Consider the following 23244-nt stretch of genomic DNA (forward strand, 5'->3'; position numbering starts at 1 on the left):
CCTCCTTCCAGCACTTGACTTCCTTTGGTGTCATCCCCATGTCCTGTTTCTTCCTTCTCATTTGTGGCTTTGACTGACATCTTCCAAAAGAGCTTTCATGGCTAATGCTTTTTAAAAACACTAACACATTGTTAATAGATGGAAATTAATGCCATTAAACGTTAGTTTCACTTGAGGAGATTGTTTTTTTAAGGCACCCAATAGCTGATGTTTTATGACTGTTAGTCCAGAAATTGTGGTCTTAGACTAGTATACCATGGTGTTCAGGGAACTGACTTGAAGAAAGGGAAAAGAATCCAAGAACCTCCCTAACTGATTATGTTAGAGAGTTGAAAACTTTGATTTTTCTGTTACTCTCCTTACAAATTGAAGCATTTTTCAGAGTTGATGAGGAAAGAAGCCCTCATTTTAGCTCCCAGGATACTTATAACACTGAGTGAAATTGCCTTTTTTTTTTTTTTTTTTTAAGTTCACTGAAGTCTTTGGAGCTTGCCTAGAGCTTGGCTAGCTGTACATTATTTTGGCCTTACTCGAGGACTCTGTCTAGTTATTGTTCATTTTCTCATTTGCATTTACATGTAGCTCAAGGGGCTTCCCTACATCCCTTCCCCTGGAACCTCATGCAAGAAAAAACATCCTTGTGATTCAGCCTCTTAGTAAGTGTTGGAAACTGACAAGTTGGCTCTGAACCAAGCTTCCCTTGCTGTTACACATGTGAAACCTGTTTCTCTTGGCTAAGTCATTTAAAGAAAACACTGTTCACATCTCGGCTAAACAGTCCTCTTCCCCTCTCTCCTCCCAGCCTCACCACCTCTTCTTTCTCCCCATCTTATTTGATGAGACTGCTGTGAGTCCGTCTTTTTCTAGGCGTTTCAGACATCGGGCTGCTCACATTTCTTCTTTGGTCTGTTTTCCTTCTCAGAAGATTGGCCATGTGAGGCTGTTCCCACTCGCGCTAATGTAAGAGAAGCCTTGGGCTTCTGTCCTTTGGTCGTGACTCCATTTTCATGCTTCTCTGCGTAGGGATGGGCTGGTTTACATTTTTTAATGCCCCATCTTCTGAATCAGAAGCAAGACTACCTTCGTGTTACTCTGCATTAAAAACTGTGAATATTAGAGGTAGAACCAGCACCTGCTGACATTGTTGGGCTTTGTCATCTGTACCTGAATGTGAGAAAGAGAACTCTTTATTATTTGGACTCCTCTTTCCTGTGGCTTTAGTTGTCAGCTATCTTGAAAGTAAATCCTGAAAACATTTAAATTAATATACGTTGTTAAAAAGCCCTGCTGGGTTGAACACACACCAGCATTTCAATATTAAAAGCATCATTGATACTTCTTAAATGTCTCTGGACACCAGTGGCATATGGGGAAACTTGAAAGAAAGAAGGTGCAAGGTGTTTATTTAAAAGGCACCCTGGTGAAGTGGTGATGGGATTAGCATGTCCCTAGCAACTGGTGAGGGGGCTTCAGGAGCTTATTGTAGAGTGCTCAGCACCCGAGACCTGTAGGGTGCATTGAAAGAGCACACGTCATCCTTATCTCCAGGGGGAGAATTCAGGCCAGGGCGTCTGCAGGCTGCCATTGAGGCAGAGATTCTGAAGAGTATAAGACACTGACTGTGCCTGTCCTCTGAAGAGCCCCTGTTGCTTCTGCAGCGGATGGGAGCACACAGGTCTGTGATTGTCGGTGGAGGCTGGTCTTGAAGGGCCTCCAGCTGTTGATGGTTTGGGATATAGTAATTGAGGTCATTACCTTGACATCCAGTTCTCTATAGTCTTTCCAGGCCAAGGAGAACAAAAATTCAAATTCGCCTAAATTGTGCATTTGCTTCCATTGTCAGACTGTCCCAGTGCCAAGAATGTGTTTCCTTCCTGATCAAAGCACTACCATACTTTCAAACCAACTTAGGTTTTCTAATTCATATGATAGGTCTCTAATATATTTTAATAGATAGCTCTTAAGGAGATTTCGTTTCTTCCCTATTCATTCATCCCTTCCCCAACTTGTATAGGACTAATGGGCTCGTTGCTATCAATTGATGTGAAATATATCCCTCCCTCCTCCACGGGATCCTGGAGAAGGGAATGGCAACCCACTCCAGTATTCTTGCCTGGAGAATCCCATAGACGGAGGAGCCTGGTGGGCTACAGTCCATGGGGTCGCACAGAGTCAGACACAGCTGAGCGCAGCGCAGCACACATATCCCTCCCAACAGCTAGATGAATAAATTCCTTGGAAGCCAAACTTTTGTAAGAAACTACTCATTTGGGAAACAAAGCATAGGACTGATGACGTAGCTTCATTTATTCATCATTGTACCCAGTACCTACCAGTTTAATAGGGCACTCTTCTGGATGCCAGGCAGATACAAAAATGGATCTCACACAGATGAACCTTGATCTCATGTGCCTTAAAGTCTTGAAAGATATGTATATACTACATGTTATGCACACACGTGTGCAAAATGCACATGGATACATAATATTGCGTCACTTTTTTACTCTCGTCATTAACTGATATAAACAGATAAAGTGTGATGGAAGTTGAGAGGAGAAGAGAGTCCTTCTGGATATGTAGTGCTGAAAGGCACAGTGGTTATGGCTTTGGGCTCTGGAGTCAGAGTGCCCAATTTCAGATCCTGGTTTAGTGCTTATTATCGTGGGAGCCCTGGACAAGTTATGTGGTCCCCCTTCATCTGCAGATAAGCTTTCTGTGATTTTTATTACCCACGGTTATCTGCTCTCCAAAAATGTTAAATAGAAAATTCTAGGAGTAAATAATTCCCAAGTTTTAAGTAGCAAACTGTTCTGGGTAGTGTGAGGAAATCTTGCCCCTTCCTGCTCTGTCCTGCCTGGAATGTGGACCGCCTCTTCCTCAGCGTATCCACGCCGCATATGCTACCTGCCTGTTAGTCACTTAGAAGCTGTCTGGTTTATCAGATCGAGTGTTGCAGCATCACAGTGCTTGCGCAACAAACCCTATTTACTTAATGATGGCCCCAAAATGCAGGAGCAGTGATGCTATCAATTTAGCTGTTCTCTTACTGTGCCTGATTTGTAAATGCATCTCTACCATAGGTATGTGCATATAGGAACAGACATAGTACACATGAGGTTCGGTACGATCTGAGGTTTCAGGAAGCATTCACTGGGGGTCTTCGAAAGAATCCCTCATAACTAAGGGGAGACCGCAATGCTTCGTTTCACTAAGACTCAGTTTCTTCTTCTGCTATTTAGGGTTAGTAAGTACCTACAGTTCTTCACAGGGTATTTGTGAAGCTCAAACAGTATAGTTTGTGGATGAAGGATGAGAGAAGCTAGAGTTGGGGCTGTAGGCTTCGAAGGAGGAGAATTGAGGCACAGGGCAGGCTGGGAGAGAGGTGGAGAGGGAAACATTGAAGTGGAAGAGACTGTACGTATTTGGAGAAAAGCTAAGTTTTGCTGAAGTAATGGGGTATAATGTAGTAAAGAAGAAAATAAGGTTGGAAAAGTGTTAATAAGTTGTGGCTGGATCACACAAGCCATCAGTCTCATTTTGACCTCAGTTTGAAGGATGAGGGTTCCTACTGAAGGTTCTGGAGTGGACTAGGCATGATCAGACTCCAGCTTTAGGAAAATTAATCTGGTGGCAGTCTTTATGATGTCCATTGTGGGGAAACCTAGGATAAAGTCCTAGGGCTTGAACTAAATCAGTTACCTTACAGCCTTTCCTGTTCTATGACTTGGTCCAGTATATGTCACGGACACTTCCCTCTCGTGTTGAATTTTCTAGCACGTTATTATTTTGAATAATGGTTCTATGGTCCTTCTTTCCCACCAACCTGCATCGCCCTCTGCAGTGACCTCTCTCATTAAACGCGCCTGTTGACCTTGTGTGCTCTTCTCCTTCCCTTGTCAGGAAGGCTCTGATGTCATTTATTCATAATTAGACAAAATACAGTCATAGCAAATGCATTACTTATCAACCATTTTAAAGCACATTGTAAGCCATTTATTTCTAATTGCAGTTTAAAAGGCTTTTCTTTTTCTTGGAAGGATTTCAGGCATCAAGCAGTTTGGGAACAATGCTTTTAGGCCTGTTCAACTGAGCCTTGGTGGGGGAGGGGGGAATCAGTGGCGTTAGGCATTTTTAGAGTTGGGGGCAGGGGAGGTCTCTAGGATCTTCCCCAAAGAGAGCTGTCCTCTCCCTTGAGGAATGGTGTGAAATAGTTCTGTGGTGAAGGCCTGCTCTGACACAAATTGTCTTGTTCCACCTGCGCACAGACACCTGTCCTTCAGTGGACAGATGTTTATCATATTTGAATTTTAATTTTTACTCAGTTTTATTTGTTTTCTGACTTATTCCTGTATTGCTGTGTTTTGTTTTGTTTTTTTCCCCTCTGAGTTTTTAAGAGCCTGACAAACCACTGTGTCTTTGAAACTCATCTCGTAACTGGTTCTCCTAAGGATTACTGTTCTATAAACATTTGACCATGGACTACATAAAGGCTAGGAGCACTGATTTTAGGGCCTTTTGGAGGCAGGTCTCACGAGGTATGCACCTGTGCTCAGTTGTGGCTGACTCTGTGTGACCCTTTGGACTATATGTAGCCAGGCTCCTCCATCCATGGGATTCTCCGGGCAAGAATACTGGAGACGGTTGCCATTTCTTCCTTCAGGGGATCTTCCTAACCCAGGGATTGAACCTGTGTCTCCTGCATTGCAGGCGAATTCTTTACCACTGAGCCATCGGGGAAGCCCAATATGAGGTATAATGGAGCCAATTAAAAAACACCTCTCCACTACATTGTAAATCAACTATGCTTCAATAAAATTTGAGAAAATTCTAATGTCTGTGAAGCATAATACAGCAAAGTACAATATAGTTGTTTCTGAAACAACTTAAGAAAGAGTGACATTCACAGTCAGACAGGTGGATAGAAATACCACTTTTATTGGTGCTTGAGGATTGTGGCCTTGATCTGCAGCCAAGTAAGCTCCCACACTTTCGCATCTGGAGCAGACAGGTTCAGAGCCTACTCAGTAGGAGCGGTCACAGGAGCCTTTTCCTGCAGGGCAGGCCCTTTGCTCCTTGGGGTGGAACAGATCAGAATGCATGATGCCTCCTGCAGGCAAGGGAATGGATGTCTCTTCAGCAGCTTTGTGGAGTGATTTCACACATCTGCTCCAAAACTTAATTTAATCCTAGTATCTATTTCATTATGTTTATGGAATTTGCTTGCCAGTGTTGTTGGTTCAGTGGACCTGTAGTTTGCATTTGATAAATATTTTCATCAAGGATTAGTCCAGCAACCTAGAGGGGTGGGATAGAGTGGGAGGGAGGTTCAAGAGGGACGGGATATGTGTATACATATGGCTTATTCATGTTGATATATGGAAGAACAATATTGTAAAGCAATTATCCTCCAATTAAAAATAAAATATAATGATAAATTAAAAAAAAAATTAGTCCAGTTTGCAGAGGAAAAAAAAATCAATGAATTTCCCAGGGCCTTTTAGTAATCATTTGAGTTAAACTTAAGATACCCTTGATTCCACTACATACTTTTTAAAAGGCAGAGTAGTTTTATTAAATTTGGGGGGAAGTCTATAAAGTTTTAATTTAAACTCAAATTTCTCCTCTGACTTTTGTTTCACTAATAAAGGTAAAGATAATTAAAAAAAGAATTAGTCCATTTTGTCTCAACAGTATTATACACTATGGTGAAATATTTGGTTGCCTGCTTCTATTTGCTTTCAAGTAATCAGAAATTTAAAAAAAAAGATTGGGGAGTATGCTAAGAATACTGAATGCTTTTCATTTCATGTGTTTGTTCCTGGTTTCCCCCGTCTGCTTAGAAGTCTCTGCAAAGTAGATGAGAGTGCAAAAATGAGGCACAGCAAGCTTGAGGGGTCAGGAGCATTTTGTGTTTCTGTGGTCTTGTCACATCTTGCTCAACTAAGATACATGACTGCTGCTCCCAGCCCTTGTGGGCAGTGGCTGAGGCCACTTGAACAGGCTTTGGAGGAAATTCAGTGGTGCAGCTTCATGAGTGTTAGTCATCTGGGTCCTGGTTAGATGGGGACTGATGCTCTCATTTCCAGACTTGACTTCACAAGCACTTTCCACTGGTCTTTTGAGCCAGGAATAGTCGTAAGATAAGCAGCTATGTGGTTTTTAAGGACAGAGTGTGTTTTGCACCGTCTGATGAGTACGTTGTGTCTCTCAAGTTGCGATTCTACATGGCGAGTTCTGGAAAACAACTAACTGCCCATAAATTTGGAAGATAATGGAAAGATTACGTTTTAGAATAAACTGGTGATCTAGGAAGTAAACGAGTTTTTTGAGTTCTGTGAGCCGCTTGAGCAAATTAGTTGAACACAAGAAGGGGGTCAGGAGAACTTGCAGTCTGTAGGTGGTGGGTCAGATGTGCTACAGGTAACAATCTGGGCTTGCGGCTGGTCTGAAGTGGGGATGGTATTGCTGGACTGAGTCCTTTGCCTGTGGGATCTGTGTTGTCCCCGGTACATAGTGTCGGAATTGCATTGAGCTGTGAACACCCAGCTGTGTGTTCTGATCTACAGTACACTGCTTTATTGTACACAGGCTCCTGCATGTGAGGCAACCTTCTCCCCTACATTGGAGTTGGTGATCAGAACCCCTTTTAATGGACTCATTTGGGAACTTGGCCACCATTTGTCGGAGAAGGGAATGGCATCCCACTCCAGTATTCTTGCCTGGAAAACCCCATGGACGGAGGAGCCTGGTGGGCTGTAGTCCATGGGGTCGTGAAGAGTCAGACACGACTGAGTGACTTCACTTTCACTTTTCACTTTTATGCATTGGAGAAGGAAATGGCAACCCACTCCAGTGTTCTTGCCTGGAGAATCCCAGGGATAGGGGGGCCTGGTGGGCTGCCGTCTCTGGGGTTGCACAGAGTCGGACACGACTGAAGCAACTTAGCAGCAGCAGCAGCAGCAGCAGCAGCAGCCTCACTGAGCACTCTGAGTTGTCCAGTGTAGTTCTCAGATCTGAACAAAGATCCAAGAAGTCTGGGATGTGCTGTTTCACTTGGAAAATGTGTTGAATCAGTCTGCACAGTGTTCAGGGCGATGTACTTGGTATGGTATGACCTTTGTCCTTGAGTTACCTGTGGGAGTCTGCATGTGACACACATGACCGATTAGAGGAACATGGGAATGAGAGAGGATTTATTTGCACGGGTCTGTATACTTGAGCAATGCTTTTTTCCTGATGATTCTTAGTAGATGGCCTTTTTTGTATGTGTGATATAAAGTTAAATGGGCCATGATTAGGAGTGCTGTTGATTCTAACTTTTCTAGAATAAAAATACATTTTAAATTTGTTAGACTAATACATCCTTATGACAGAAAAAGTCGAACAATATAACAATCCATTGTTTCTCTTCCTTCCTTCAATCCTTCCAGCAGTTTTATGTATATTTTTTCAGATTTTTTTTAACATGCTTAGATAAATTGATTCTATTTTGTTTTAATGGTGATACATAATCTGCAACTTGTTTTTTTCCATTTAATATATTACTGACATTAGTTAATTTGAAGTTTTTTTCTTATTATTAATGAGGGTTGAATTGTAAAATATTTTTAATCTAGTGAGAGGAACGAACATGTGATTTTTCTTCTTTAATCTGTTAAGGCTACATCAGATTCTCTGAAGTTCAATACTCCTGACATTCCTAGTACAACTTTAGTCAGTCTTTAAAGTTGGCAGCTGCTCATTCTTTAAAGACATTTCAGAGATGTCACGGAGCTGCAGAGTGTGTCACTTGCGCTAGGACAGCTCAGGGGGCTGTGGCCAGCTTGTGCTGGGAGTGCACACTGTCCAGAGTCAGGGCCTTGAGAGCCGGCTCTGCCAGGAGCTGTTCTCGGTGTAGCTGCTGCTGGTGTTAGGAGAGAGACAGCACATTAGAGCTTCGCAATGTCCTTAGCCTACAAAGCAGTATATTAGATTCTAAGTAACACTGTCCTAGTTGTAACCTTGAGGAATTTGCATACAGAGGGGTTTTAAGCACTTTGGTTGCCTTCAGTTTTTGGAACTTGCTATGTTTCATTTCCCTTCATAGTCCTTTGGCAGTAGCTTAGCAGTCAGGTGGAATTCTTCACGTCATCCTTTGGTGTCTTCTGAGCACTAGGCCACATTTGGCCATCTTTCATTACTTTGAGGAACTAAATTCCAAAGGAGATTTTTTTTTTTTCTCTACCAGCTTTGTCTAGAACCACTTGTGACTTAGCACATGACACAGTAATTGGAGATTTGCTGTGAACAGTCGTTAGGAGTGGCCAGAGCTCAGATACTCTTCCTGGGTTTATGGTCTAGATCTGAGGTTAGTCACTTAGCAGCGATGAGGTCTGTTGGCTTCTGGGGGCTGAGACAGGAACTTAAACATTTAGGTTCCATGCTCTCAGTCTAAAGAGTGAGTGCGTGGGGTAGGGGGTCTCTGTAGTTTCTCTGTAATATTTTGATTTTGTGTAATTGCATCTATGTTTTTTAGACTGATCCCTGAGCTAAGAACTGAAACCTGCAGGTAGCTGAAGGAAAGTTAAGATCCTGATTTGCTTTTAAATTGTGCCACCCTTGATGATTCATCCTGATACTGATTCTTTTCTTCCCATGTTTTGGATTATACATTGTACATCATTACTTCCGACATGAGTGTTCATTTTTAGAGAGTGGGTGATATTTTAATAAACTTCATGTTTTAGAGCAGGTTTAGGTTTATAGGAAAAAAATGCTCAGAAAGTACAGACAGTGCTATGCTCCTTTTCTCTCTCACCTCCCCCCCCCCCCCCCCCACTAGTTTCCCCAGTTACTGTATGTCTTTGTGGTATTAACATCTTTACTGTGTGGTACGTTTGTTGTAATGGAACCAATGCGTGTGTGTGTGCTAAGTCACTTCAGTCATGTCCGACTCTTCGTGAACCTGTGGACCGTAGCCCACTAGGCTCCTCTGTCCATGGGATCTAGGCAAGATTATTGGAATGGCTTGTTGTGCCCGCCTCCAGGAGATCTTCCCAACCCAGGGATCAAACCTGTGTCCCTTACGTCTACCTGCACTGGCAGGTGGGTTCTTTACCATTAGCGCCACCTTGGAAGCCTCAGTGGAGCCAATATTGATGTGCTATTGTTAACTAAAATCTGTTAAAACGAAGACCATGGCATCTGGTCCCATCACTTCATGGCTAATAGATGGGGAAACAGTGGAAACAGTGACAGACTTTATTTTCTTGGGCTCCAAAATCACTGCAGATGGTGATTGCAGCCATCGAATTAAAAGACACTTGCTCCTTGGAACAAAAGTTATGACCAACCTAGACAGCATATTAAAAAACAGAGACATTACTTTGCCAGCAAAGGTCCATCTAGTCAAAGCTTTGTTTTTTCCAGTAGTCATGTATAGATGTGAGAGTTGGACTATAAAGAAAGCTGAGTGCCGAAAAATTGATGCTTTTGAACTGTGGTGTTGGAGAAGACTCTTGAGAGTCCCTTGGGGAGCAAGGAAATCTAACCAGTCCATCCTAAAGGAAATCAGTCCTGAATATTCACTGGAAGGACTGATGCTGAAGCTGAAACTCCAATATTGTGGCCACCTGATGGAAGAACTGACTCATTTGAAAAGACCCTGATGCTGGGAATGATTGAAGGTGAGAGGAGAAGGGGACGACAGAGGATGAGATAGTTGGGTGGCATCACTGACTCAATGGAGCTGAGTTTGAGTAAGTTGGTAAGTAAGTTGGTGATGGGTGATGGACAGGGAGGCTTGGCATGCTGCGGTTCATGGGGTCGCAAAGAGTCGGACACGACTGAGTGACTGAACTGAACTGAAAATCTGTTAGGTTCACTCTTTGTATTGTACAGTTCTGTGAGTTTTGACAAATACAGAGTTATGCATCCACCACTACAGTATCATACAAGATAGTTTCACTGACCTAAAAATGGTCTGTATTTCATCTGTTCATCCTTTCTGGAAACCTCCTAAACCCCTGGGAACTGATCTGTCTACTATCTCTAGTTTAATGGAATGTCATATAGTTGGAATCATTCAGTATGTAGCCTTTTCAAATTGTTTTCTTTCATTTAGTAATACGTGTTTAAGGTTCCTCCGTGTCTTTTTTTGTCTTGTTAGCTCATTTCCTCTTGTTGCGGAATAATATTTTGTTATCTGGATATATCACAGTTTATTCACTCACCTACTAAAGGTTATCTTGATTAGTTCCAAGTTTTGGCAGTTATGAGTAAGGCTGCTATAGACATTCACATGCAGGTGTTTGTGTGGACATCAATTTTCAGCTCATGAGTAAATTCCTAGGACTGTTTACTGGATCACGTGGTAAATTACCTATATTTAGCTTTGAAGGAAGCTGCCAAGTGAAATTTCAAACTGGCTGTTTTCACTTTGTGTTTCTACCAACAGTGAGTCTCCTTGCTCCATATGCTTGCCAGCACTTGGTGTTGTGTTTTGGATTTTAGCCATTCTAATAGGTCCATACTTGTGTTTCATTGTTGTTTTATTTTATTATTTTATTTTATTTACTTGGAGCAGAGAAAGGTTTATTCCAAGGGCCCCTCGAGGAGAAAGGGCCGATTATGCATGAAAGATAAGAACTGTTGTTGTTTCAGTTTGCACTTCCCTAATTGATGCTTTTGAACTGTGATGTTGGAGAAGACTCTTGAGAGTCCCTTGAACTGCAAGGAGATCCAACCAGTCCATTCTGAAGGAGATCAGCCCTGGGTGTTCTTTGGAAGGAATGATGCTACAGCTGAAACTCCAGTACTTTGGCCACCTCATGCGAAGAGTTGACTCATTGGAAAAGACTGATGCTGGGAGGGATTGGGGGCAGGAGGAGAAGGGGACGACTGAGGATGAGATGGCTGGATGGCATCACTGACTTGATGGACTTGGGTTTGGGTGAACTCTGGGAGTTGGTGATGGGCAGGGAGGCCTGGCGTGCTGCGATTCATGGGGTCACAAAGAGTCGGACACGACTGAACTGAACTGAATGACATATGATGTCGGAGAGCTTTTCATATGCTTCTTTGTTGTCTGAAAATCTTTGGTAAGGTGTCTGTTCAAATCTTTTGCCCATTTGTAAATTGTTGACTTTTTGTTTTGTTTCTTTTTTAATGTTACTTATTTGGCTGCACAGGGCTTAGTCGCAGCACTCGGGCTCTTCCACCTTTAGTTGCGACATGTGGGGTCCAGTTCCCCGACTAGGGATTGAACGCCTGCCCCCTGCATTGGGAGTGTGGAATCCTAGCCAATATTGCAGCAGAAAAGTCCATCTTTCTTTGTTTTTAAATTGAGATATAATTGATATTCAATACTGTATTAGTTTTATATGTACACATGATAATTCAGTATTTGCATACATTGTGAAATGATCACCGCAGTGAATTTTGAGGAACCTCTGTACTGTTTTCCACGGTGGCTGCATCAGTTCCCATTCTCACCAGCACTACACAAGGGTTCCCTTTTCACTGCCTCCTTGCCAGCATTTGATAGTTTTCGTCTTGTTGGTAATAACTATTCTGACAGATATGAGGTGGTATCTCATTGTGGTTTTGATTTGCATTTCCCTCGTGATTCGTAATCTGAGCATCTTTCCATTTGTCTGTTGGCCATCTGTATGTCTTTGGAAAAAATGTCTGTTCAGAGCTTCTTTTTTTTCTTTTTGGTCTACGCCACCCCTCTGCACCCCCTACATCCCCCCCCCCACCCCCAGCCCTCCAGTGAAAGTGCATCATCTTAGCCCCTGGACCACCAGGAAAGTCTGTTTATTTTTAAATTGGATTGTTTGAGGTTTTTTGCTGTTGAGTTTTAAAATAGCTTTCAGTGTACAGATCTTTCACTGCCTTGGTTAAATTTATTCCTAGATGTTTCATTGTTTTTGATGCAATTATAAGTGAGATTTTTTTCTTTATTTCTCTTTCTAATAGTTTGTTATTAATGTATAGTATTAATTTTGGCCTCATGGGATGAATTAGGAAGTGTTCCTGCTGGTTCTGTTTTCTGGAGTAGATTGCAGAGAATTGGTTTCTTTTCTTCAGTGTGTGGTAGAGTCACCAGTATGACCATTTGGGCTGGGTGCTTTGTGTTTTGTAAGGTCATTAATTATTGATTCAGTTTCTTTAATAAATATGGGCCCATTCAGATGCACTATTTCTTCTTGTATGAATTTTGGTAGAAATTAGTTCATGTAATTTTCCAAATTTGTGGGCGTAGAGTTGTTCATAATATTCCTTTATCCTTTTAAAGTCCGTGGGGTTTGTAGTGATGGCCCCTCTTTCATTTTTAGTAGTAGTAATTTGTATCTTCTCTCTCTCTTTTTCTTGGTTAGCTCAGCTAGACATTTATTAATTGTGGTGAAGTTTCTAAAGAACCAGCTTAGAATGTGGTGTTTTTAGTTCATATTTCAGTTTAGAGCCATATTAGTCTTGGCTTTGAGTCAGTAATTGCTAAGCATGTGTGTGCACAAAGGCATATGTATTAGGACTGTCAACACAGAGATACTGTCAGAAATTTTTGGAGTCCATAGACTTTCTAAGGCTTTCATTATTAACAGAATGGTTATATGAAACGTTTAAATCTATCAGACTGTTGATTTTGGTAGGTGGTAAATAGAGTAACCACTTTGCCTTCTTTCGTTTCATTTTCTTTGGTATGGTTTTGATCACCACCTCTGGTACACTGTTACGAGCCTCCGTCTATAGTTCTTCAGGTCCTCTGTCTACCAGATTTACCCCTTTAATCTATTTGTTACCTCCACTATATAATCATAAGGGATTTGTTTTAGGTCATACCTGAATGACCTAGTGGTTTTCCCTACTTTCTTCTATTTAAGCCTGAATTTTGCAATAAGAAGCTAATGATCAGAGCCACAGTCTTCTCTGGGTCTTGTTGTTGCTGCCTATGTTGAGGTTCTCTATCTTCAGCTGCAAAGAATATAATCAGTCTGATTTCATTATTGACCATATGGTGATGTCCATGTGTAGAGTCATCTCTTGTGTTTTTGGGAGAGGGTGTTTGCCTTGACCAGTGTGTTCTCTTGACAAAACTCTGTTAGCCTTTGCTTCGTTTTGTGCACCAAGGTCAAACTTGCCTATTACTCCAGGTAGCTCTTGACTTTTTACTTCTGCATTCCAGTCCCCTATGATGAAAAGGACATCTTTTTGGGGAGTCAGTTCTAGAAAGGTCTTGTAGATCTTCATAGAATTGGTCAACTTCAGCTTCAAGGAAATTTGAGAGATCAAGGGAACATTTCATGCAAGAATGGGCACGATAAAGGACAGAAATGGTAAGGACCTAACAGAGGCAGAAGAGGTTAAGAGGTGACAAAAACACACAGAAGAACTATATGAAAAAGGTCCTAATGACCTGAATAACCACGATAGTGTGGCCACTCACCTACAGCCAGACATCCTGGAGTATGAAGTCAAGTGGGCCTTAGAAAGAAGCATTGCTACGAACAAAGCTACTGAAGGTGATGGAGTTCTAGCTGAACTATTTAAAATCCTAAAAGATGATACTGTGAAGGTGCTATACTCAGTGTATTAGCAAATTTGGAAAGCTCAGCAGTGCTTTCAACAGGACTGAAAAAGGTCTGTTTTCATTCCAGTTTCAAAGAAGGGCAATGCCAAAGAATGTTCAAACTACCATACAATTGCCCTCATTTCACATATTATGTGAAGGTTATGTTAGGTTATGTTCATCCTTTAAGCTAGGCTTTAGCAGTATATGAACAGAGAACTTCCAGATGTAAAAGCTGGGTTTAGACAAAGCAGAGGAACCAGAGATCAAATTGCCAATATCTGTTGGATCATAGAAAAAGCAAGAGAAGTCCAGAAAAAACCTTTCTGCTTCATTGACTACACTAAAGTCTTTGTGTGGATCACAGCAAACTGTGGAAAGTTCTTAAAGAAATGGAAATATCAGACCACCTTACATATCTCCTGAAAAATCTGTGTATAAGTCAAGAAGCAACAGAAGTGGACATGAAACAACAGACTGGTTCAAAATTGGAAATGGAGTACATCAAGGCTGTATATTGTCACCCTGCTTGTTTAACTTATATGCAGAGTACATCATGAGAAACGCTGGGCTGGAAGAATCACAAACTGCAATCCATTTTGCTGGGAGAAATATCAGCAACCTCACTTATAGAGATGATACCACTCTAATGGCAGAAAGTGAAGAGGAACTAAAGAGCTTCTTGATGAAGGTGAAAGAGGAGACTGACAAAATTGGCTTAAAACTCAGCATTCAGGAAATGAAGATCACGGTATTCAGTCCCATCACATCATGACAAATAGATGGGGAGAGTGAGAGCAGTGACACTATATTTCTTGGGCTCCAAAATCACCATCAATGGTGACTGCAGCCATAAAATTAAAAGATACTCCTTGGAAGAAAAGCTATGACAGCATATTAAACCTAGACATAGAAAACCTAGAGAGCATATTAAAAAGTAGAGACATACTTTGCTGACAAAGGCCCATGTAGTCGCAGCCATGGCTCACCCAGTGGTCGTGTATGGGTGTGACAGCTGGAGCATAAGGAAGGCCAGGCTTTTTAACTGTGGTTTCAGAGAAGACTGTTGAGAGTCCCTTAGACAGCGAGGAGATCAAACCAGTTAAGACTAAAGGAAATCAGTCCTGAATATTCACTGAAAGGACTGATGTTGAAACGGAAGCTCCAATACTTTGGCCACCTGATGTGAAGAGCTGGGTGGAAGAGACCCAGATGCAGGGAATGATTGAAGGCAAAAGGACAAGAGGGTGGCAGAGGATGAGATGGCTGGATGGCATCACTGGCTCAACAGCCATGAGTTTGAGCGAGCTCCGGGAGATGGTGAAGGACAGGGAGGCCTGGCGTGCTGCGGTCCATGGGGTCACAAGGAGTTGGACACAACAGCTGAACAACAGCAACAACAGAGCAGAGTGACCCGGTTTAAGGGCCAGGCAGGATGAGGCCACGTGCTGGCGGCTTGCGCTCCCCACGCGTCCTTGGGCAGTGCCTTCGCCTTTCTCTTTAGCTTCATCTCTCCGAGCATGTGAAAGTTTATGAAATGCAAGTTCTTATTTTACTATTGAGTATGAAAAGTAGAGCAGATACATGTTAGGTGTCTGGCACCATACTTAGTTCACAGCAGACTCTCTGTGTAGCTGCTGTACTAAAAGACAACATCTGTTAGACTCAGTGAAGCCTTCTTGGGCTTCTTTACTTTCTTGGCCATCAGCAGATGATATGACTTTCCTCTTGTTCTTTGATATGTGAAGCTGCGTTTCTTCCCATATGGAGGTTTGGTTGTTGTAATTGGCTGCCTCTTGACTTAGGTACACTTAAAATTTGAGAAGCGAAAAGCTATTCGTGGGAAAGCCTTCCAGTCTCAGAAAATGTTTTCTTTGTAACCTTCATGATCAAGTCTTGTATTCCTCAGTTGGTAAATGCTACACATAGCTTGGCTTTGCTTTTTAGCCAGGTGTTTGCCAACGTTCTTAGTCATCCAAAATGAGTGCTTATTTTTGGATTGACTCCAAGGACAGGATACTGAGTGCCTTTTGGGAATACTAGAAAAGGAATTTGGCAAATAGAGCAGATTTGGGAGGCTGATTAAAATACAGACCTCAGAAGAGTCCCTGGGACAGGCTCTGGAATTAAATTAAACATTACAAATAGGGACAAAGAAAGGGAGAAAACCTGGACTTAGTAAACCAACTTCCTGTTGTGTGTGCTTTTAATTTTCCAAAGTAGTATGCCTTGTTCATCTATTTTCACTGACAGAAGTGGTTATAGTGCTACTAAATTATGGAAAAATAACTTTAAAATTTAGTTTAAGCGAAAAAGCTTAAGGCAGCAAACTGTAAGTATTATTTTCAGAAATAAATGCCATATCTCTTTTAAGAATAGGGTGTAACTGTTATAAAGGAAATAATCAGCTTACAGAAGTCACCTTGGCTACACAGAACTAAAGCAAAGAAGAGATTCTTAATACAGTGATTCTGAGAAGGGAGTGGTAGCTTGTATCATAGCTCTCTTGGTTCAGAGTAAATGATGATATTTGCCTCGAGTCTGTTGCCGTAGACTCACTCCTGAACAGGTTTGGATGCTGCATTTCAGAGAGTATGTTTGATGTTGTCAGTAGACAGACTTGCAGTAAGATCTCTTGGGAGGTTATTTCGGGCATAAGGCAGTGACTTTGGAAATGAGGAAAGTGGAGCGTTAGTCTCAGTTGTGTCCTGCCCTTTGCGACCTGCTAACCCTCCTCCAGGCTCCTCTGTCCTTGGAATTCTCCAGGGAAGAATGCCGGAGTGGGTAGCCATTCCCTTTTCCAGGGCATCTTGCTGATCCAGGATCAAATCTGGGTCTCCTGCATTGTAGGTGGGTTCTTTACCATCTGAGCCGTCAGGGAATTCCTTGGAAATGGGGAGATGGGGATGAATTTGTAAGCTGGTTTAGAAGGTAGGCTCTCTGGGATTTGGTAACCCTCTGTTGACTCTTTCATCTCCCTAATCTCACCATCACCTAAACCAGCAGCTCGTTACCGTTTTGTACATTTCCAATAACGTCTTCTAAAATCCCCCAGCCTTTGAAATCACTGACCTATTTGGTACCCTCCCCTGGGGACTGGTACTGCAGTTGTTTGGCAAGCTTATTCATAGCCTCTGTGATTGAAGAGCTCCATTCAGAAGCAAATGGGAATAATTGATTTTCATCCACCAGAGACTGGAAAAATCAAAGACCACAGGAGGTTTTTTTAAAAGGAGGCCAAACCCAGAAATAAATTTACTCCAGAACCCCTTCTTAAAAGAACTGTCTTAAGTAAGAATCTTGTAACTGGAAGCCCATCTCTCTAGAATAGATCTGACTTCACTTAAAAAAGAAAAAGTGGTGTGTGTGTGGGGTTTTTTTGTGTGTGTTGTTAAAGAAAAAGTTGTTCTTAGAATTGTAAAACAGTAAGGAAGACTTTGAGACTACTGTAGTAGGAGTATTGCCTTAGGGGAGAGAGGCTCATCTTCAGATACAGCAAGGAGCATTTTGGCAAAAAGGATGAATGAGTCAGTGGATGGAAAATTATTCAGAGGAGACATCAAGGGTAGGGGGATTCTTGCTAAACTGACCCAACAGGATTCTTGCTAAAGGCAGATGGAGGACTTAGACATCAAAGAGGAGGGATGGGGAACTTCATCAGATATCAAAGGTGGGAGAACTCTTGATAAACTTACTTAGCAGAATTCTTGCTAGCTGGGCAAGTCAAAGGTAGGATGGGAACCAAAATCAAGGCCTAGTTGAAAAGAATGTTCAGAGGAACCATAATAAAGTTTGGTCAAGAAGAGAGTCTGTGTGTGTGTGTGTGTGTGTGTGTGTGTGTGTGTGTGTGTGTGTGTGTGTGTGTGTGTGTGTGTGTGTGTGTGTGTGTGTGTGTGTGTGTGTGTGTGTGTGTGTGTGTGTGTGTGTGTGTGTGTGATTACAAAAGTAGTTCAGGCCTCACCCCTAGAACCAGTCAGTCTTAACAGTTCGGTATATAGCCTTCCATATGTTCGTGTAGGCATAGAAAAACGCACTGTTCTTACTGCATGACATCACACTCTACATACTATTGTGCAGGTGTGTTTCCCACTTCTACATCTTACAGGTTTTTTCACGTCAGCACGTATACACTGGTCTCATTCTTTAGAATGTTTTGCTTCACTTTAGACATTGATGCCAAACTATATTTTAGATCCCGGTTTACAATTTTTTTTTCAAATGCATTATCCTGTTTATTCCATAAAATAGCTCTCTCAGGGTAGGGGTAGGACAAGTGACATCTCTGTTTTACATAAAGTTTAGATGATCTTTAGCTGATCCAACATGTCAAGTCCAGGATTCACTCTTATGGGTAAGTTGCTTGTATGAAAAAGAATTTAGACCTTTGACATTCAGCCTACAAATTAGGAACATTCAGAACACTGTTTCTGTTGTGGTGCTTGGTACATTTAGGAAATATTTGTGGTTTATGTAGGACCTAGAATCTGATAATAAATTTCATTTGAGGTATACATTAGATGTACACTTTTACATTATTAATTTCTATATTGAAATTTTTTGATCATTTTAATTTCCTCAAAACAACGAAATAATCGTCTTAAATATTTTAAGATTAAATGAATTCAGTCAGCTTGTAGCTCTCATTGTAATGATGCTTTCAATAGTTACCTCTAAGTAACAAGGTTTGTCAGCTAATTGGATTTCTGGAAATGTTAATAGGAGTCTTTTGGTTAACTACGTCTAATCATTTCCCCCTGGGATCTGGTTCCTATCTAGGGTATAGTGCCTCTCTCAAGACTCTTTATTGGTTTCCTGTACCCCTAGAGAGAAAAAAAAGAGTAAGGCAGAATGAATGAGGATCGGGCAACGTAAAGCTGGGCGGAAATGAAAGTGTATGAACTGTGGAGAGTTTGTCTTACTCAGGAATGAGAAAAACAGCCCAGAGAGTGGTTTTCAAGAAGCTGTATGTAGCACAGTGTTAAGATTTTAGGGTTAAACCCAGTGTCACCCATTCCAGATCTGGGACAGCGGGTAGATTATTCACCCCATACTGCCAGTTCCCTTGGGTTCGTCTATATGGTTCTGATAGGAAGTAAATAGTGAGTTATTTAATTCACTGAAAGTATACTTGGATCATAGTAAACATTTAATACTGCCTCTTACTTTCAGGTCTTTTAGACTCAAAATTTCAAGAAAGGGGTCTCAAAATCTGGATGGAGTAAAGTGACCATATAATTTATTGTCCAGGCCAGGATGCTGTTAATAATTATGCTGGAACAACAGATACAAGCCAGGATTTATGACTTCCCTGAGTTGGAGAAATCTTTGCTCCCAAAAGTGACGGACAAAGGCATCTTGCCTTCCTGCCCAGCTCAGTTCAGCCTGTGGACTTTGACAAGCCAAGGAACAAACCATTCTTAAAAGTTTTTCTGTACACACACACCACACATTCTCCTTCCCTCACCCCCTGTACCCACACTAAACAGTAGAAGGAACATTGCTTTTCTTCCTGAGTAACGCGTTACCTTACAGTAGTATGAATCTGCACATATATTTAGAGATATTTGTGTAGTATTTTTTACTCAAGAATAACTAGATAGAGGATATGAGTTCTTGGAAATAGTTTCTATGATCTAAAGTAATTTACCATCGCTGTCTTGGAAGAGGTGGGCCCCTCGTGCCTTTATGTGTAGAGTTCTCTTACTCCTGGAGCTCCCCGTGTGCCCAGTGTGGTGCTTTCTTGGCAGTGAGGATATGGTGGTAAACATAACATACTCCAGTCTGCCCGGAAGTTGCTTGGGTTCTAGTAAGAAAGGCAGTCAAATAGGGACAAACATAGAGCTCTGAACTGAGCTCACTGTCATCAAAGCAGAGTACAAGGAGCTCTACAAGTAGCTCATGAAGAATCCTGCTTGGCTGAGGGAAAAAAAGAAGGAGTTCCTTGAGAGCTTTGCTCAGTGCTGCAGAGGTGCTGAAGAGGCAGGATAGACTGGGGGCTTGGGGAGGAACAAGGTAGGGGCATGGCCTTCTAGGAAGCATTTGCCCTTAAAAGGTCACCTTGGCTGCAGTGTGATCACATACCTTTCTCCCTGGTTGCAAAGCCTTTTCATCCTTTTTGCTTGAGAACTGATGCCATTCATCTAGTGGTCCCTGTGTTCCCTCAGCATCTGCACAGTTCTTTTATAGCATGAACTACATTGCATTATGGGCTTCCGTCATAGCTCAGTTGGGAAAGAATCTGCCTGCAATGCAGGAGACCCTGGTTTGATTCCTGGGTCAGGAAGATCTGCTGGAGAAGGGCTAGGCTACCCACTCCAGTATTGTTAGGCTTCCCTCGTGGCTCAGCTGGTAAACAATCTGCCTGCAATGCGGGAGACCTGGATTTGAACCCTGGGTTGTGACGATCCCCTGGAGAAGGGGAAGGCTTACCCACTTCAGTATTCTGGCCTGGAGAGTGCCATGGGCTGTATAGTCGATGGAGTTGCAAAGAGTCTGAGACGACTGAGTGACTTTCACTTTCGGTTTAACATTGCATTATAATTTTTTTGGTTCTGCGCCTTTGAGGTTCTTTAGGGCAGTGGCTTGGTTTTGTTTATTACAAGGCACCTAGAATAGCACAGCAGCTTTCCCCTTCTTTCCCCTTCCCCACAAATATTTGCATATTTCCTGTGTGCTTGCTGCTTGGGAATGGGGCACAGTCTCTACTGTCGTAGAGGATGCAGTGCGGTGGGAATCAGGATTTTAAACTCTGGAGACCATTCTCATGCAGTTCAGCACTTCTGTGCCTTTCTTGCAATTGTGGGACAGAAGTGGAATGCTGAAGTGTTAAGAAGCCAGGCTAAAGTAGACTGAATCAAAGAAAAATTAAGGGCCTCCAAAATAATTGCAAAAATGGTAAGGGAACTGTGCCTTGTAAAAAAGTGATTATATTTGCATTATTCCTCATGACTTCGTCGTGGTCAGAGCGGAGCACTCCCACAGTGGTGCTCACACCCACAGCCATGCAGAGACTGTGCTTCCTCCTGCCTCCATTCCCATTCCCCCTTCTGGGTACAGTGACTGAACCCAGCAGTTACTGGAGTGAATGTATAAGGTTTCTAACAGCCCTTGCTCTCCAGAAACTTGCCGGTGTGTGTGTGGTGTGGTGTGGCTCGTGCGCAGTTAACTCACTAGAAACAGGAGACTGTTGTCCTTGGCAGGAGAGGGGAGAGCTCCTTGCTGGCATTGTGGAACAAGAAGAACATCCTTCCAAGTTGTTTGTGAGTTGTATCACCTGTAAGTTTAAAATGAGGCGTTGCCTTTCCACTGTGTTTATCTCTTGAAAGGGAATAAACCCTTCAAAGTCACTGCCTTTCGTCACACATTTGGAACACAAAACACGGCCACAAAAGCCAAGGTGACCAGAAATACCCATTTCACAGCTGACAAGGACTTGTTCACCCTGGCTTGTGGTGTCAGAATCATTTCTGCACCATCCTCAACAGGGGGCCGTTTATGCCCACTTGAGTTCTGTTTTGGGAAAGCAGCCGCTTCCAGCTCTTGGCTCTGACTTTCGGGTGTTTCCTCTGTATTTTTGATTACTATGCTTTTGCTGTTTTCTTGATTTTAAAATTTTAGAATTTTTATCTGTCTTTGTTAAAGAAGAGCAGGGTTTAGCTTTCTTTCACTCACTAGGTCTGCTGCCTCCCCCTTCATCCTCAGATATATGACAGTTTTTAGTTACATCAGTATCTAATGTCTGTCTTATTATGGCTGTTAGTATTATTCACCTGCCAAAGCAATTAGTATATTACAATCCTCTCGCTCTCTTTTTTTTTCCTTGTATTACCTGTCTTGGTGGTTTTCTGAGTTTCCTATATCTAGCTCACTTTTTTTTTTTTTTTTTTTCAGTAAGATCTAGTAGGCATTTATAAAACATTCCATATAACTCTGGCAGAATACATATTATTTTTTTCAATTGCCTGTAGAACATATACCAAGATAGACCATATGCTAAGCTACGTAAGACAAAAGTTGGTATCTGTTTTCTGATCACAGTGGAATCAAACTAGAAATCAGTAACATTAGACAACAGGAACGGAGAAGGCAATGGCACCCCACTCCAGTACTCTTGCCTGGAAAACCCCATGGACAGAGGAGCCTGGTGGGCTGCAGTCCATGGGGTTGGGAAGAGTCAGACACGACTGAGCGACTTCACTTTCACTTTTCACCTTCATGCATTGGAGAAGCAAATGGCACCCCACTCCAGTGTTCTTGCCTGGAGAATCCCAGGGACGGGGGAGCCTGGTGGGCTGCCGTCTGTGGGGTCTCACAGTCAGACATGACTGAAGTGACTTAGCAGCAGCAGCAGCAGACAACAGGAAAATCTCCAAATGCTTAGAATCTAAACAACACACTTCTAAATAATCCATGAGTTAAGAAGTCTCAGGGAAATTTAAAAAATAACTGAACTAAATGAAAATGCTATCAAACTGTGTGGGATGCAGCCAAGGCTGGGCTGAGAAGGAATTTTTTTAGAACTTCTTATTTTTATATTGGAGTATAGCCACTTAACAATGTTTTGATGATTTCTGGTGAACAGCGAAGGCATTCAACCATACTTATCCAGCTCACTCTTAATTCCTAAACTACAGCCGTAAATTTAAATCCCTAAATTCTCTTTTCCAAGTCCCAGGCAGACCCATCAGCTGACCTCGTCAGTTTCGTGTTCTCCTGCGTCCCCAGAGCCCGGCATCCTCCAGGATGGCTGGGAATTCCTGAGGCCCACTCCACTCCATGCTTTATTCCCTTTGCCTTGTTTTGCTGTTGTTGTTCAGCTTCCTGGATGCCTGTCTTCCTCTTTTATTTGGCAGCGCTCATCCTCCAGTCACTTCCTGATAAAAGGGTGTGTGGGAGGTAAAATTTAAGACTCTGCATGTCTAAAAATATCTTTACTCTCTTCTTATACTTGACTGACTTTTTGTCTGCTATAGAATTCTAGGTTGGAAATCATTTCACTTTTGAATTTTGAAAGTACTGCTTTTTTGTCTTATAGCTTCCAGAAATGAAAGCCATAAGACTTTGTGAAAATCTTGAAATAATTGAAAATGTGATGCACTCAATCCTTTGTATGCAAACTATTTTTCCTGTCTGGAAAGTATATTGTCTTTATCCCATGTGTTTAGAAATTTCATTGTGCCTTGCAGGGAACAGGTCTTTGTAAAAATTATTCTTTGTATTGAGTATAGAATGGACTATTTAAACTGGAAGTTCACATTCTTCAGTTCTGGGAAAATTTAAGTTATTTCTTTGATAATTTTCTCCTCTTTCTTTTCTCTGGAACTTTTGGTTCTCTAATTTTCTTATCTTTTCTCTGGAATTTCCCCATCTCTTCTTTTGGTTCCACTTTCTGCAAGATTTACACACCTTTATCATTAAGTTCTTTGTTTATATTTATATTTCTACTATCATGTTTTTATTTTCCAAAAGCTTTACACTGATGTAATTTTTTCTAATCCTCTTCTTGTGTGATAATACGTTTTTTTGGTTGAGGTTTTATTTGGTTTCTTATTTCTGTTCCTTTGAGTCCCTTTATCTTGTTTTGTGTTCTCTTCATGTTTGCTTTCCTCAAATGTATCAGCATCCTTGGTTGTCATTTTTATTTAAGCTTCCTCGTAGCTCAGATAGTAAAGAATCTATCTGCGATGCAGGAGACT

The 23244-nt window shown here is 41.8% G+C and overlaps 1 protein-coding gene and 1 long non-coding RNA gene across 11 annotated transcripts in view; one reads left to right on the forward strand and one right to left on the reverse strand.

Moving 5' to 3' along the window:
- The window catches only part of ANKS1A (ankyrin repeat and sterile alpha motif domain containing 1A), a 171947-nt gene that overhangs the window by 39010 nt on the left and 109693 nt on the right, over positions 1-23244 (forward strand). The window lies entirely within an intron of this gene.
- On the reverse strand, positions 12346-22345 carry LOC132658236 (uncharacterized). Of its 2 annotated transcripts, XR_009597552.1 has the most exons (3): positions 22242-22345; positions 20720-20822; positions 12346-16434 (listed from the first exon to the last, which is right to left on the reverse strand). It is a non-coding gene; the product is annotated as an uncharacterized LOC132658236 (long non-coding RNA). The 2 variants fall into 2 exon arrangements; XR_009597551.1 differs by having other exon boundaries at positions 12346-20822.

Source organism: Ovis aries, chromosome 20, assembly GCF_016772045.2.
Source record: "Ovis aries strain OAR_USU_Benz2616 breed Rambouillet chromosome 20, ARS-UI_Ramb_v3.0, whole genome shotgun sequence".
NCBI lineage: Eukaryota > Metazoa > Chordata > Mammalia > Artiodactyla > Bovidae > Ovis > Ovis aries.